The following is an 18,667-nucleotide window of genomic DNA, read 5'->3' as shown; positions in this document are numbered from 1 at the left end:
AAAGATGGACTTTATGGTTGCAAGCCGGCGCCCCACAATCAAAGAGTGCATTTACAAACACTAACTTGTGACACGCACCCAAAGCAGAGTATAGAAACTAACCGGTGAATAAAAAATTGTTAGAAAACATTTCCTTCAAAAGATGCAGCGCCAACAGAGACAGCACGCCAATGAAGAAACAGCAATGACAGGACAAGGCGCTCCTGTCATTACAAAACATTTCGCAGACGTTCCAAAGCCGCCAACAGAAGCTTACGAATACCGCTGAAACAAAAGATATGTACGACAAGTGCATTGTACCAGTAGTCCTGTACGGGGTCAGAACGGGAAGATTAACAAAGGAACTTTTAAAAATCCATGCACCACGCAAAATTGCGACCGAGAGCAACACTACAGGTTTAAATTTATATGCAGAAACACAGCAGTATGGACTTAGCCTAGCAGGCAAATAGACATCATTGTTGATATTACGACACAGTACCGATGCAAGGGCACGCCCATGTTAATGTACACATGACAAATAACTCGTGGCATATTAGAGTAACGGAATGCGTGTAAAAGAAACGAAAACAGTGTCGAGGGCGATAAATATTGGACAAGCCAATTTTCGGGCATTGTTTGATGCTGTTGGCACAGGAAGGATGCTGTCGGAGATCTTTGGAGAAGCGTTTGTCCTGCAGTGGGCTGAAATAGAATTATTATTATCGTTATTTCGACAGTAAGACATTGTGATGCCGCTATTATTGTTGGTTTCAAACGTGTTAGTTGCTTTTTTATTTTTGTTTTCTTTAATTCTTACTGACCTGTGTTGAGTTTTGCCGCCGTCGCCTCCTCTCCCCCTTTATGTGTGGCCCTATCGGCCCGATACACTGTAAACGCAAATGAGCCGAAAAGGGCATATTAAGGGATGTCACCTCCCTCGAGACTACGTGCCTGAAAACCGTGCTCCCTTACAGTGGTGCAGAAATGTTCAGCGTCCTCCATTTCGCTCCCTCGCAAAATGGGGATGAAAGAAGGAGAAAGAACCTCAATTCTACATCCTTATTAAGAGGGAGTTTCGAAGATAGAGGCCTCCCTTTAGCGTAAACGGAGTTCTCTGTTTCTTATTTTATGCGTTATTTTATTTTAGTATACACATCTGTGAGAAGGAGACGAGAAAGGAGAGATATATTGTCCAAGTGGTTGCTTTTCTTTCTTTTAATTCTGCCAATTTATACATTTCCAGAGTGCAAGCCAGCTTATTTAGGGCGATATAAAAGACGATTTGTTCGTCTCGTTGATCACAATGTCCTGTCGCGCTGCCAGAACCACCGGTCGGCACCTGCATGACGACCTGACTTCGGAAGCGCGACGATGCAAAACTTCGACGGCTTCGGCCGTAGAATGTCCTCGCTTCTGTTTGTTTTCCCATCAACTAAAATTGAAACTGAAGGCAAAGCCCTCGAAGCGCCACTGTCGTCGGCGCCGGTGACGGCACCTGTTTTGCTCTTCGTAGTTCTGCGCGTGTGTCTATGTGCGTTCTTACGACCGTCGGAGAGTGTTGCGTGTAATATGTGGAACCTCACAAGAATACCTGCCCCCTGCGCAGCACGGCGGTGATCGGCCACCGCGTAGCCATCGCCTTGTGATCTGTGTACTACAATACACTTTTGTGGTTCGCGCGGCCGTGCTCGGGCATTACTGCGCCACGATATGAAAGCGGCTAGTGAAACCTCGCCCACAGTCCTCACAAAATCGGAGCGCGTACGGTGTGGACTGCTTTGGAAACGGCGCGTTTCGGATTACCGCTTGCCCAGTTGCCTCATGTTTCACGCGGCCTTATATATTCAGCTGCGGTGGCGAGTACGGCGCGGACCCATTGCGTAATGCACACAATGCTCACACCTTTTATGCTGCGGTGTTGAGACCCGTCGGTCCGCTGAAGAAAACTCAAGGAGCTAGTGCCGCACGAAAAAGAGACATTGTTTTGTTTCTTTCAATTTCTCCCGTTTTACGTGCCGGAACCACGATCTGATTACGAGGCACGCCGCATGCAGTTGGGGACTTCGGATTAATATTGATCTCCTGGGGTTCTTTACCGTGCTCAGCCACGGCACGCGGGCGTTCTTGCACGCCACCGCATCGAAGTGCGGCCGCCGTGGCCAGGATATGATCCTGCGACCTCGTGCTTAATACTAAGCACAACGCCAAGGACACATAGCAACCACGGCGGGTCAAAGAGTGTTGTATTTTCGTCATGAGGTGTGTTTGATAACCATTCCCTAAGTGTCGATATAGGTTGTGACAGCGATTTGTGTCACAGCAACATTATTTCTAAGGCGGCAAATTACTGTTATGCAGCATGAACAATGCAAACAGCCAGCCTGTTTCTGTGTTAAATGGAGGCATGCAGTGTGTGCACACAATTATGTTCATTTTATCAGTTTTGTGAAATAAGCCTAAAACTGCATGCATGCATTTTCACTGGGAAATCTGTACCATCACTTTCTTGTACCAAATTGTCTATGCACAGAAGTCTGTGCATTAGAAATAAATTTCAGGCAGTTACAGCATACTATTTCTTTTTCTTAATTAATAAAGGGAAAATCAGACATCCACCCATTCATAGCAATTGCTACAAAGGAAGCCCATACGGGTTCCTCGAAAGAAAAGCCTCAGAGTTGAAGAAAAATTCGTCCTGGTCCGGGACTCGAACCCGGGACCACCACCTTTCCGGGGCAGCCGCTCTACCATCTGAGCTAACCAGGCGGCTAGCAGATGGCAGGGCGAAGTCGAATTTGTCGACAACACACGAAGCAAAGACAAGTGTTTGACGTAGTAGTTCAGCAGAACTAAAGTCTGCAGAACATGTCTAAAGTGAGCTCCATCATCGGGGCAGTTAGGGCTCCCAAAAACACAAGTGCCAAAAATCTGGAGGCTCTTGGTATTCACAACACATATGAAGAACATGCCACAGCAGTGGTAACGCCTCAGACAGAACGTCTGAATTCGACAAAACAAGGAAAGGCCCTATTGCAAAAGGTGGGATATCCCCTGAGAGCGCAGTATGGCTGGGAAAAAACAGTTTCGCTACCCAGACAAACAAGAGAGAAAATTATAGTTTCACCAATCCCAAAGAATATGAGCACGGAACACCACCAAAGCAGGAAAGCGCAATCAAAGGCTTTACTAAAGAAGTATGAAAGAAATCCAGACATATACTACACAAATGCGTGTAGAGTGGCAGCAGACAAATTCACAATAGTGGCCTTCAATCGGTTCACAGTGATAACAACCTCCATTCGTAACCCTTCAACCTGTACCATGGATGCAGCAGCCATAGCACTGGCCTTTCGAGGTGCAGACAGACAGACAGACAGACAGACAGACAGACAGACAGACAGACAGACAGACAGACAGACAGACAGACAGACAGACAGACAGACAGACAGACAGACAGACAGACAGACAGACAGACAGACAGACAGACAGACAGACAGACAGACAGACAGACAGACAGACAGACAGACAGACAGACAGACAGACAGACAGACAGACAGACAGACAGACAGACAGACAGACAGACAGACAGACAGACAGACAGACAGACAGACAGACAGACAGACAGACAGACAGACAGACAGACAGACAGACAGACAGACAGACAGACAGACAGACAGACAGACAGACAGACAGACAGACAGACAGACAGACAGACAGACAGACAGACAGACAGACAGACAGACAGACAGACAGACAGACAGACAGACAGACAGACAGACAGACAGACAGACAGACAGACAGACAGACAGACAGACAGACAGACAGACAGACAGACAGACAGACAGACAGACAGACAGACAGACAGACAGACAGACAGACAGACAGACAGACAGACAGACAGACAGACAGACAGACAGACAGACAGACAGACAGACAGACAGACAGACAGACAGACAGACAGACAGACAGACAGACAGACAGACAGACAGACAGACAGACAGACAGACAGACAAAGAACTTTAATGACAAGGTCCTGAGAAGCTTTGCCCTAGGGCAGAGCTGCGGGCTGCTCCCACGTGGGGACTGTTAGGCCGAGCCTAACTGCCGCATCGTGGGCTCTCTGGACAGCCTAAGTTTGACGTGCATATTCTGAACGTTAAGAGACAGGAAGATAGCGGTATGGATTAGAGAGAAAACGAGGACAGCCGATATTCTAATTGTCATTAAGTAAAATAAGTGGAGCTGGGCAGGCCATATAGTGGGTAGCCTAAGTTTGACGTGCATATTCTGAGCTCCGGATGGCAGAGCTCCCAAAAGAAACAATCTGCATTGGCTATGGTGTACCTCTAAGGCAGCATGCTGTTCGTTAATGACGGGTACCCTCCCACGCAAAACTCACAGAATTGAACCAGGTGGTAATTTGGTGCCCGGCGCATTCTGGACTCGAGGGAAATGAGAGGGCAGACCGACTGCTCGGGCAATAAGCATCCAAGCACTAGTCGGTCCTTTCAAGGAACCCCCCATTGACCCACGTGACACCTTCGAAAACCAGGAAAAAGAGAGACAAAAATACAGGCGTCCGCACCCCAACCTTATGGGAGAACAGGCCAGGGATTAGTGCTGTGTACAGACTAACACATATCTACGCCTACAAATACTCAGTAAGATACACTCTGCATTCTATGAAAGTATGTGTTCTTGGTGCGGGGAGCTGCCAACTCTTGCCCACGTAACATGAATGTATAAACTACAGTCTCCAAATTCCAATTCGCCCCTTACGACGCAAGTGCCAAGTAACAGACAATGGAATGTTTGGCTTGCTAGTGAAGATGCAGAGAGCCAGAGAGCTCTTCTTGATCAAGCCCAGCAAACCACAGAGACCAGTGGAGCCCTGGACTGAGGGACGCACCGACCGCCCAAACCACTAAGAGAAATAAAGTTTATACTACTACTACTTGCCCTTAGTGCTATCAGCCATCAAGTTTACGTGCAATTACATATGAGCCACATGTCACTTGATTCACTCAGTTTCCATCCAGAAAATGCACTCTTTGTTGGAGGGCATGCATGATTGATTGTTTATGTGCAACATTTTTTTGTCACAGAAGGGCATGTAATACGGAAACCGACGTAAACATTAATACACTCTGCAGCAACTTGTTCTGAATTGAACTTTTAAAAATAAAGAGCAGTTTCAATAAATGACAACATGAGTTTGTTTTTTTATCTCGCTGAGTAGTGTGCTACCGTCTGGGTTTTTTTTTATTCCACGTGGTAGAGGTGTGTGGCTGTCATTGTATTGCTTTTAAGCTTCTGCAATAAGTGTGCTTCTGGCACCTGGGACAAATTCTCAAAGCAAATATGTTTCAGGTAATTGTGAATTCTATTCAAACATGACACACATATTGCTGTATTTGTCTTGGAAAATTTATTCAGGCAAGCAGCTTTTAAAGCTTCCGTAAATTATTCATTGTGGCAAATTCAGCTGACCCTTTTCAAGACTAACCATTAATTTTACAGCAGTGGCTTTCTATAATTCTAGTATTCAGTATGTATACTGCTTCTTTTCAGGTATGTTAACATCATACAAGTCTGCATTCCTAAGAACTTAAACAGCCAGAGGCCACATTGCAAAGACGGGGATTTGAGTATCAAGAAAAAGAAATCGATAATGAAGGTAGCAAGAAGTACTCACACGCAAATGTTTATTGTCAGAGGGATGCAAGAATAATACAGCCCATGCAGGGGGTGCATGAAAGCCAGATAATAGCCACAAAAAACAAAGCCTACTCATATGTCACAGCCATTTTAATCAAAAATACATTTAACTCCAGTGCACGCATAATGAAGCCTTGCTACTTATGTCAATTTATTAGCATTACCACCCAGTACTGCTGTGCTCCTGAATGGTGGCTCACGTTTGCAGGCAGCAATAGGCGCAGCGACATCCATCATTCGTGCATCACTCATTTTGGACAATACACACCCTGCTGCAAGGAAATGGAGCCACAGTATAGCTTTCTAACAATTCTTGGCAATTAGTTTGAGAGAGGCATTTCCAACCACACCAGACTAGACCGGCATTGCCTTGCAGCATGCTTGACACCGGGAACGTAACTTCTTGCCCCCAAACCCAAAATTTCTGTTTACCTGGCATAAGATGATGTGCAGACAATCCTCACCTGCCCCCTGCCTTCCTCGCCCCCCCCCTCCCCCCCCCCAATACATGTACAAAAATATTCCTGGCTACGGCACTGGTCCTTGTTACAAGAAATAGAAGTACAGATCCTTGCTCTCAATGTTCGCCAATCTGGAACACGATAAAATTGGCTAGGCAAAGTAAAGAAGACACCAATGTCAACCTTCCAGCTGATATGAAGGATTGCTTCAAAATATGGAGGGGCATGTACCGAAGTAGCCAGTAATGCTGTTTGGTCTGCACTCCAGCCACGTATTATTTATCAGGCTCAGTTTTACTGGCTCTCACCGAAGCAGAAGGACCAGATTGAGATCATTATTCAGAATGGGATGAGGGCAATAGCTGCTCTCCCTCTGTTCACTCAAGAACATGCCCAGGTGAACACCATGGCAGCGTTGCTGATTCAATGGGAATGAGCATGTGAATTAAGGAGGTTGCATGTTGCAGTCACTTCTGATTGCTTGGGTGCAAGAACAGACTTAAGGTTATGGCACGGCTGTACACTGATGTTCCTTTGGACGAATGTATTTTGTACAGACGCTGCTATTACAGGAGATGGAAGCATAGTATGAGTACTACCGTCTTTATAAAAATAAGGAATATACAATAGATGTCTGCAACTCTACTTGAGCTTCATACCATACATGAAAAGAGTCTGCAGAGCAGGGCTGGTACGCGATAGTAACACATGACACCAATGAGGCAGCCTCATTTTTATCAAACATCGCCCAAATACAGACATACACCAATTCCTTGAGTGTCATTTAACAGCTGAAGCAAGACAGTAAAGCCACATAGCTTTGTCAGAGGATACACAAGCTTCACAACTACTCACTTTTAATGCTTGCTTACACTAGGTACAGGGACACATCTCTGGCCTTTTCAATGCCATGGCAGATAACAAAGCACACAACAACATCAACGACATGTATCTACCTGCACCTCTTGTGCCAGGCTCACTTACCGTCTTTCTACCCCGGAAAGTTTGCTCTGATGTGACACATGCTTCTACACTCAAATTCTACAGCCTTTGCTGCATCAATTTTGCCAGCACTGTCAAGGACACAGTATTCTTAACTGCAATTTATCATCAGGAAATACGTAATTTTAATAATGTGAGAGCAGGCATTTTGACTCACTTATTATGAATGGAAAGAAATGTCACTGCTGCCTGAATGAAGAGAGTAATCTTCTGCAGTTGTAGAGAGTCAGTGTAGCTTCATGCAATACTGTTTCACAGCAAGTTTGTACAAAGGATCATTACAGGCAGGGAATTATAGGCCTAATTGTGCTTTTCACTTGCTCTGAATGTGACCTCAAACAAAGCATTGTGTGTAAAAAGGGCAAATGTTCTTTGAAATGGAGCATCTATCAGCAAGTAGAATTTTGCCTTTTGAGACTTTTTAGCATCCATGGTGGAGAGATTAAATTGCCAGTGTATCTCTATAAGTCATGCCTCTAAAGATGCACTTGGCGTTTAGGAAGGTAAATTTTTTTGACCAGGGAGGGACATACGGAAAAAACTTTAGTGAGAAAAGCATCTGCAAGGTTGCCAGCCTGGACTCGGGCCACCCGGGCATTATGTGCGGTGAGGCATAGCCTTTCCACCGCTGCCCGGGCCCACTGGATAGCCCATAGTTGGTTGTGTAGTTCCGAGCTAGTCAGAGCGCTTAGCCATCGCTCCTCGAGAAGGCCTGGTTCTATCTTGTCCTCTACATATACTGATCTGATCTGTGTGCACTTCCATAAGATGTGTGCCTAGTCTGCGTGTTCGTGCTTGCAGAGCTTGCAGCTCGTGTCTGAGTATTGTGTTGAATTTAATCTGTTTAAATGTACTGGGTTTGGGAACGTTCTGATTTGCAGCCTTCTCCAATCTGTTTCTTGAGACCTGTCGAGTTGTTTGCGGTGTTGTGGGTAAGTTTCTCTTTGTTTCGTATAGTGTGTCAGTATGTCGTGGTACCTGACCAGTCTGTCCCTGTTGTCTCTTTGTTGTCGTCGTCTCCCCGCAGTCCTTCCTCTTTCCCTGGGGGCTGCGGGGTGTTGGGCTGTCACTGTCCGAGCCGCAGTGAGTTAGTTCTCGCACGGCTCGATGGGCCTTCTCGTGAGAATGGGAGGGCTATTCATGGTTACTTCTCCCTTACGTGCCGGGATCCATTTGAGGTATTTGGGTCATGTCAGAGAAACACAAATGTATTGTTCCAAAATGGTACAGTGTTACTCTGCTGTTAGAAAGGTGATTCAGAAGAGCTCTCTAACTCCATTGACTAAATTTTCAGAGGTGATTGCAGTGGGTGATTTCCCTGTTACTCTGGTATTGCTAGTCTGGTGCTTACGGTCGGTGATATACAGAGCATACCAGTCTTGGAGCTCAACTTTCAAGAGCCAAGAGGCATGTCATGGGTGATTAAATCATGCATTTTCTCAGTCAGATGGAATTGTCACATTAAAACTGTGTACAAGCATTTCATCATCAGTACAGCTGTGAAAAGGTCGTAGTTTTGTGTAGTATAGCCTCCAAAATGCCTGACCAGTGGCGTTCTTTGTTGAGCCGACCATTCAGGCCTCCCCACTAGCTAAATTGTGGACACCACAGGTAGTATTTCCTCCATGCTGGGTTATGAGTTTATTAGGCTTTTTTTAACAAACAATTAATTTATTCTTTATTTTTGCTGTCATTTTGATGGCTTGTCTGTGCTTCTTGTTTTCAAAGGCTATATTATTTTAATTATTGTGGCCTTCAATGTTTAAAACTGTAATATCCCATATAATCCACCGCGATTACTCGTAAGAGAGGAATCAATATAGAACAGACAGTAGATGTGGGCAAATGTATATGCATTAATTTACTTGAACATTCACCTGCGAAGGCCTAAAGTCAGGTTGCTCAATGGATCGAATAATCTCAGTTGGAGGGCAGCACTGAGTGTGTTAATATGCCTCTCACTCATCCAGTATACGTAAATGCATGCCTAACCAAGACACTTTCAGACTTTAGTAAAATAATTAAGTTAATATGTTGTGTAACGCTGTTCAGTTGAGACTGTGAATGGAACTGTTATTAAAATGAGCAAGCTAGAGACAACTATTGCAGTGTTTAATGCAGTGTTTATAATTCGTGGTAAGTGCAGCATGATATTGCAAAAGAACATAAATAATGCTCATCTCAATGTTTCTATCTATGCCTTTCATTTATCTCTTTGTCTCTTTGAAATTAAGCAGCAGGGCATAACACAAGCACTGCTGCTTACGTTTATAATGGAGACATCAGTGGGTTTCAGACAGAGCCAACTCCTGTCCCTTATGCACATTTGTTTTGCACATATGCAATATGTACGGTACTGTACATATATGCCGCGCTCATCATTCGTCTACACGCTAATAGGAAGTTCGTTTATAGTTGCGTGCGAGAAAAATACTAAACATCATTTCATCGGCATGAGAGCCTCTCAACTGTACGCGCCAATTCGACCGAGTCATACATACATACGGCGCGATTCGGCATACACGAACCTATATTCAGGGCCAGTATATCACATGGATTCCTTTCTCGGGGTTACCATTGTTATTATTACCTACCGTGCATATAAACGACCTATCGGTGATAGCGTACGCGCAGCACCGTAAGGACGGCACCTCGATCCGGCCTGCCTGCTCTATCGCCGACGACGTCGCAGGAAAAAAAAAATATATATATATATATTGGCTTTAAGCATAACCGTCGGAATAAAGTGATCGCAATCGCACCTACTGTGTAACACAATAAGAAAAACAAAGCGAATGCCAATTAACAGAGCTGCGATACGGAAGCGGCCGACGTTTCACGTACCGTCAACACGCTAACTTAATTGTTGACAAAACATGATTTTACGACTAGCGCTGGCCACACAGGAAGCGTTGTCGGCCGCATATGCCAAACTCGGTCCGAAGACGCTCGGGGCGGGCAAGCAATTACTCGATCGGGCCCGGGGCGGGCAAGCAATTACTCGGGCCCGGGCCGGGCTTGGACCTAGGAGCGTCTAGCCGGGGAACATTCACTGGCGACAGCCGGGAAGTCAGCGAGTCGCTGAAAGTTCTTGCGCGAGCGGAACGCAAGCGAAATTCAAATATGTTCATTTCGACTACATATTTACAATATCCACCGTCTACAATCGGGCAGCGCGTAGCATTGGGCCTCGCAACAGCTACGCAGTTAATCTAAGAACCCTCGGGCTAATCACAGGTCATATATCGAACCCCGCGTCGTAATAATGGGCTATTTTACCATGCCCTTCACCTGCGGGCTTCCCTCACGCAGCGAGCATACCATCCGAAAGTCAATTTCTATTATTGACTGGCCGGCATCGCGCACGGCGGATGTGAGGCGGCACACAACGACGGAAGCTTTGCCCAAGCCGGATTAGCAAACGGCGAGAAACTGCCGTATTGTAATAAGTCGTGGTTATCAGCGCGTGAAATGACAAGGAATAGCTCGATCATAACCTACGCTTATCCATACCGGCCTAGTCGCTGCGGTCGCGGATATGACACATAGCGTTACAGAAAGGTGTTCACAAAGCATTAACAGCCCCCTGCTCGTGTATTTAATAACATTTTCTACTCATCGGACCTTTGCGCTAGCTGTTACCAAAACTAAGATAAATCCTAAGCAATTCGCCCGCCTTGCAGTCTTGCTGACATAATGTGACTGGTGAAAGTTATTCTAATGCATGCACATAAATCGTATTCACATGTGCATATGTTGATTGTTTACTTCAGCATGAAAAAAAAGGACGCTCCATCTGTATAATTTCACATAATTACATTTTCCGTCCTTTCTTTCCTTTTCTTTTACTGTACGTTGTGGTGGGTTGAGTACAATGTACAAACAAAATATTTATGTCACTTTTGCACTACTCCATCACTTAGGAACAGCAAATCAGGACAGATATACTAATTTTCTTATTATTTTTTAAATTTGTATTCATTATGAGACAGATCACACTTAGCTTGCTTGCTTTTTAACAAGCTCTTGGTCAACGACGACACGTATGTTTGGGACTCTGAAGTAAACTGTGCAGTGCATCTGTCTCGGCATTCTTTGGAATGACAAGCCAAACCTTCATCTTCTGCAAGTATGGAAACTAGTTTATGCAACCACAGACCCATTACACTTCTACAAACCTGTCATTCTTATACACAAATGGTTGAAGTGTGATATCAAAATATATGTCACTTTCATCACTCATTGATTCATGCGCGACATCTCTTGTACTAATCAAGACTTGGCTAAACAATACCATCTCCAATAAAATTTTTCTTTCCACATCTGCATACAATACTTCTTGTTGTGAATGATGCAACTGCATAGAAGGTGGCATGCTCATAGCTTTAAAAAAATAATTTCTTGCAGTTCCAACTGGCGTTCGTTCATTCGTAGAGCACATTTTCATTTCACTTCAATGCTCAAGCAGAATGTTATCATAAGCACATACTACTGCCCTCCAGATGTAAATTAAGCATTTTCAAGTGAGTTTGAAAACATTCTAAATGAAGTGCATATGCTATTTTGGCATTCTACTCTGATCATTTATGGCAATTTTAATTTCTCGGTTATTAACTGGACAACAGAATCTGTCGCAGCTGCTCATGCTCAATAGCACGTTTTCCTTCATTCCTGTCTACACTTCCCATTACCTCAACTCATTACTCTCCCAACCTGTTCATCATGTACATTGGCCAATATTCTAGATCTCATCAGAGGTAGACAAATTAACATTCAAATATGCAAAGCCATCAAAATCGCCCTGGGCCTACCATCTACGGCTTCGACTACGAGACTTCTCAAGATGGGCGTACACAACCCTTGGAAAGAATTAGCAAGCTCATAAAGCCAGTCAGTTAGAATGACTTAACCTCACGCCCACCGGGAGATCAGTGCTGCAACGGCCGAGCTGCGGTGAAACCTTTACAAGCCACCATGGACCGAAAAGGAAGAATTCCTCCAAACATCCGCAAATCCCTGTGCAAAGCACCAATCACACGCAACATGCACCTCACGTACAACAAGACAAGAAGACAAACCCGAGTGGATGCCCTACGGCGAAGACACAAGCAAAGATCCGGACGCCAGATACATTGACGCAGCCAAATACCCGCAATGAAATGCTTACGCCCTGAACGTCGTAGATTCTCAGGGTAGAGAGCTAGCGTCTGCCGCAGTCCATGCACAAAACCCTGAGACTGCAGAAGAGACTGCAATCACCCTAGCAACTACCACATGCAAGGACGCAGCTATCGTTTTTTCTGATTCTGAAGCAGCTGTCAGGAACTACGCTAAGGGTCACGTGTCGACAGAAGCACTAAAGATATTGAAGCACAACAGCACTCTGATCCCCTACACCTGCGTGACCTGGGTTCCTGGGCATGACGGGCTGGAGGGGAACGAAGCAGCACATGCCGCGGCCCGAGGCCACACCTGCCGGCCCAACCCTTCCTACTCTCAAGATGCCTGGTCTGCGTCAGCAGGAGCAGAGACCGTACCCGTCACCTACTCAGCGATCCTTCAACATCACACGGTGGAAGGCAGGGTGTAGCCACCACCTCACCCAAACCTCACCAAAGAAGAAAGTACCACACTCGGAAGACTACAGAGTAACACTTACACCCACGGAATACTCATGCACAGACTATACCCAATGCTACAAGGATACCACTGCCCAATGTGCGACTTACCAGACACCTTGGCGCACCTGATTCTCTAGTGTCCATGGCATCTAAATACAGATGCATCGCCTTCACCGAAAGAATATAACGCCAGACAAGAAAGTGAAGACCTCATTGAAATGTGGGAGGCCAAGCTCGTCTCCGAGGGCCTGGAACAACAATGACACCTCGTCGCCAGGGCCAAGGAGGCAGCAAAGGTCAGAGGGTTCCTGGGATGAGGAGACCTCCCACCGAGAGTAGAACTGGGATTTAACCCGGATACTGTTTCAAAAATAAATGTTTATTCCTCCTCCTCATCTCGACGAGCGATCCTCTAATCTGTTCCGGCATTACTCACCTGGACAGGCTGTCTGATCATGCAGTTATAGTAGGTCTGCTTAACTTATCTTTAACAAAAAAGAAAACATGGCATGGCAAAGATGCATATTATGTGACAAAGAATGCCAGATGCTACTAAAATCCACACGTCAGCAAGTTTACAGCTATGATTTATTATGAATAACAGTGATTATATGGCACGTAATAAACCCCTATTCACAGCATGACATAATCCTAATTCTGGTGGTGAGGTGGTTCCCGAGTTATAGTGTGTGCAGTCATTAAATGACATGTTTTGTTGAGTGTCCACCTGCAAAGAGATCACTGCATGCCCTGACTTCCCCATGCAATCTGACATGTCTGAAATTGTTATTAATGAGTCGGGCATTTTTACCTTACTAAACAGATTAAAAAATTCATCTAGATCAGGTCACAGCAAATTTAATAACAAGCTACTCAAGAATGTGTCACAGTGTCTCGACATACCCCCCTGGGTCCATTCCTAAGACTAGTGAGTGGCTAAAGTCATCCCATTCTATAAATACGGCGAGTGTTTCTCACCCCTTAACTACCAATGAAGATCAACCAGCACAATTTGCAAACTTATGGAACACATTATTATTTCACAAGTCATCGACTATTTCGAAGATCCCAGTTGAACATTCAACTACCAGCACAGGTTTTCATTTACATTACGACTTAACATCAAACCACCACATTTACTCCATCTTTGCAGCAGTTGGTCACTCTCTTGGCATCATCAAATGAAACCTAAAGCATGCTCTTGTCAACATACATAAACTTGCTTACACTACACTAATCCACACAAAGCTCGAATACGCATCACTAATATAGTACTCTGGCAGGTATACATTGTTGACAAGATTGCATTTGTTTGAAACTGGGCTGCTCACCTTCATATTTTCAAACTATTCATCTTACACTTGCGTGTCATCATTAAAAGCATGTACCGATTTACAAGCACTATCCCTTCAACACAAATCAGTGCGTCTTTGCCTGCTTGACAAACTTTATAATCATACTTCCCTTCACAATCATTTCTTTCGGTCACCACCTGTCGTCTTTTTATGCCGGGATCACCACCTCAAATTCAAGTGCACACCATGTCACACGTTACAATATGCATGCTCTTTTACACCCTGCATCATCACTGAATGGAACTGCTTTCCCTCTGATATTGCCACAGAATCTTACACTAAAATTTTACGACGTGCTACGCACTGTTAATTAGTTGCCTTTTTTATTACATTCTTGTTTAGGTATTTTTGTGAGTTACTAATAAATACCTGTATTAATACCGTAGTTCATGTGGGCATGCATATTTTCAACATTTGATTGTGCTGTGTGCATAACTTTCGTTTTGCAATTCTTATGATTTCTTACACTCTGTTTCTTAATAGCTAAGCAATGTTAGCATACTTTTGTCCTGTACTTTGTCCAGGTAAAGTTAACTACTGCACTCCTCTCCACTCTAGTACCAAATTCAGGCGCATCATACAAATAATTTTAAGGCATATTGTAAGGCATTGGTAACTAGTATGGGAAGAAAGTTGGTGCATGGGTTTCCAGGCATCACGTCATTGTTATTTCAAAAGTCAGTCATCCATAGTGCATTTGAAATTGGATATTTTACGGAATCCAACATTGTCCTTTGCCCATTGGTGAAATGTAGATGTTAAAGTGGGGTGAGGAACGACTAGGTGCGATGTGCCCATCTAGAGCTGCCAAACCTAAGTGGCCACCTGTTTCGCCTACAATACAAAATACCTCTGCTTGGTTGTGTTGCTGGTCAGATATATACATACAAAATAACAGAAGGTGCTGCTGTGCCAATATATTCACAAAAGTCTTACATGATTTTACAGGTGCCATCCATTAGCATTAAAACATGGCCTGCACAACAAGCACAGTATCTTCAGTGGAAATTGTAGTGTTATATCTTGCATACAGAAATGTAGAAACGTGTAAACAAGGCACCGTGCTAAAATTTGTCTTGTGAATTCCTACTGTGCCAACTGTGCAGATTGATGACATATAGTTCGATGTGGGAGCTGGCCCAATCCACATGTACACAAAGGAAAATGATTCACCTCTTAAATACGTGAAATGACGCCTAGGTAGGCACAATAAATTTTCAGCTCTGTATGCTTCAGTGTTATGCTATAAGAAAACGTTTTTTTTAGTGTGTTGCTGATTCACAATTATATACCAACTATGCATATAGAAGAAGAATCTGCAATCTTTTAGGCTGTGTGTTAAAATACCATGTATACAAACCAAGGGAAAACATTGGGAAGGCGGGAGATGGAAATTCAAGAGGATGAGCAAAATGAGAACATGGTGAAAGCAGGAGCCAACATTTCAACAAGTGGGCTTGTCTTCTTCAAGACGACATATGCTTTCCTCATCACAGTTACAGATATTAAGAATTAGTTCAGTTGATGCCCAGCCTGATACTGCGTGATTATACTGACACATATGCATACAGTTGTTTTTCCTTTTTCTGTGGATTGCATTTCACCTACTAACAATTGAAAGGTATCAGTCAACGCGAGATGAAAATAGTGTTGTACTTTGCGGAAGGTATATATATATATATATATATATATATATATATATATATATATATATATATATATATATATATATATATATATATATATATATATATATATATATATATATATATATATATATATATATAGCACCAGTGATTATGTTACGACCTTCGACAAGTCATGTGACGCGCTTGACACACCATGCTCACCGCTAGGTTGTTGTGCTTTAAGTGGCACATGTTTTTTTGGGCACAGGTTTGACCAATAAAGAGTTAATGCTTTGAAGTGATGTTGCCAGTGTGTTATTCTACACTGTCACGACAACGCGACAATGCTCTGAAGTATATTTATTGATTTGACAGCAAGAATTCTATAGACATTCTCTGTGGCATGAAGGAAGGAGATGCAGATCTGAATCATTATCATAATTATATATACATATTATTACTGTATTAACCATTAATATATGTCGTTGTACTGTGCGGTAGTATAATACATAGTATACCGATCAACCCAGTCAGTGCTCAAAGTTACCCGGGCCTGGAGAGAGTCCGTCCTCTCTTCCATTTTCTGAGCAACGGCTCGGCCCCGCCTTTGCAGGTCAACTGTAACACTGCGGCAACCATTCGACAAGCACTAAAAGTGATTTTATTTCCAGTAGTGCCTTGTGAGGGGAAATTCCAACTCTCCAATTTTTTGAATAATGACTTAAATAAATAACAACTCGGTTTACAACCTCTGTCTGAGCAGCATGATCATGAATGCCTTAAATTGTTGCATAATCTAATTAACACCCCACGCTACTCTTTAAAGAACAACTATCTGTGTCCTGATAAATTGAAACCTACTAGGAATAGCCACAAACTTAGCCTTTCACCATTTCAACCGCATATTAACCTATTTAAGTATAGCTTCTTTCCTCATACAATTGAAAAATGGAACTTCATTACTCCCAGGTGAAACTTGGTCACTGCCTTTAGAGAAATTTTTGTTAAGTTAACTTGATTCATGCTGTGTTTTTTTATATTGATTGTATCTTTTATTTTGAAGGTATCATATGTTTCTTAAGTTGCTGAAGTTGATTTGTGCAGAAGAATATTTTGTTATATGCACTGTACAAACCCACTCCTGTGATAGCCCAATGATAGCCCAGTATGTGAAAATAAAAATAAATAAATGAATAAGTGATTAATCAGCTGATAGGGAATGAGCAAAAACAGGGCAACAGCTATATTGTCCTACTTCTGCATGCATTTCCCCAAGGCATTGCACATCACCACCCTTAATTGCTCGACTAATTAAGATTCTTGACACAGCTAGCATACTGTTTCATGAGTCAGTTGAGTGTGAACCTACCTGTTCGTGAATTATTGAAGGTTCACCTTCGTTTCTTAGTTTACAAATTAATTTTAATTCGTTTATTTTTGCATTACGAGTACAGTGCGCTACCATGCATGTATTTTGTACACTTTTGCAGTAAGCAGGTGTGAAACCATGAAATATATTCTTGTAGTGCCCTGTGGTTCTGGGTCCTTTCGGCTCCTCTTACTACCGGTACCACTAGCCGTTACCACCAGTGGTGCGGCCGTTATGTCGATACCGCTGAAGTGCTTTATTGAGCGATATGTGTGAACGTGACACGCGCGGCTTGCCCGTAAATCCGTGCGCGTGCGGCGTCAACAGAAACACGCCGCTTTTCTTTTTCTGGTGAAAATGGGGCAGAACATCGAATAAACGAAGCTTTTCACAACACACGAAACGGAAAAACACGAAAGAATCACCAATCTGACTCATCATTGACATGTCTAATTGACCAACGATTTGGCGGCTGTCCATTGTATTTGTTAGGTTGTTAATTATGCTGTTTCTCACTGGTCACCCAAGCGAGACTGTACTAGTAATCATGCAAGCCGTTCGTTTTCTTGCATTTCGTGACTCGTCCGGTTCCTTTTGCCGACGAGAAGCAGCCTAATACTCGCTCCATCCCCAGCAGCAATACTCTAGAGAACGAAATATTGTCCCTCTATTTAAACCCCATTCAACCAGGTTCAGTGCCCTCAATATTGAGCCACAATATGTAAGGAATATCGTTTAAAGGCCGCAGGCCAGCTGACAATGGACGTAAATCGGAGGGGCCAAAGAAACTAGACCAAAACATTGTTTGCCGTGAGTATTTTCTAAACAGCATGTGCCTTATATCTTAAATAAATAAATAAATATAAAGAAATCTAGACTGAAATAAATAAATATAAAGAAATCTAGACGGACATATGTTAGAACCATAGAGTTTCTCACTATAACACCTAGAGGGTAATCTGGCGCCACCGTCTATGGGAGTTTCCTAAGGTGGCACCGTGCCGTCATGGGAATGACGGTATATGTGTCTGCGAGGCTCGTGTTGGCTGGTGTTGTAAGAGGCTTCGCCTAAAACGTGGATATGGCTACGCAAATAACGCGTTCTCAAAGTAAAACCTTCATAGAATGTTTCAATTCACGCATATTACATCTTTACTCACCCACTATGCATGACCAAGCGAAGAAAAGCAAGAACAGACGACAAACTGTTTCAAAGCGAGCGCGAACCTTGTCGTCTGTCCTCCAACTTTAGCGGCCCGCTGATACTTCTTACGTAACATGTAGTCGTACACACAATAACAAGTTCTCATAGTTAAACAAAACATGTTTTCGCGTAATAATAAAGCTAAAACAGCTTTTCACGTGTTGTTCTAGTAGAAAATGAATCATTGTGACAGACGGAACGGTACTTGCCAAGCGCGTCTTCAAGGTGTCCTGTCTCTACGAGAACGATGCCAATCCGAATCCACAATATACCGGCATTCCCATGCATACCACAGCGCAGCAGCGCCAGATTTCCCTCTAGGTAATG

General features: G+C 43.6%; 1 protein-coding gene across 6 annotated transcripts in view; it reads right to left on the bottom strand.

Annotated features, from left to right (window-relative positions):
* Positions 1-18,667, bottom strand: part of LOC135907732 (soluble guanylate cyclase 88E-like) — a 281,964-nt gene that overhangs the window by 44,010 nt on the left and 219,287 nt on the right. The gene's annotated exons all lie outside the window — the stretch shown is intronic.

Source organism: Dermacentor albipictus, chromosome 1 (genome assembly GCF_038994185.2).
Source record: "Dermacentor albipictus isolate Rhodes 1998 colony chromosome 1, USDA_Dalb.pri_finalv2, whole genome shotgun sequence".
Classification (NCBI taxonomy): domain Eukaryota; kingdom Metazoa; phylum Arthropoda; class Arachnida; order Ixodida; family Ixodidae; genus Dermacentor; species Dermacentor albipictus.
This window is presented reverse-complemented; position numbering and strand designations above follow the sequence as displayed.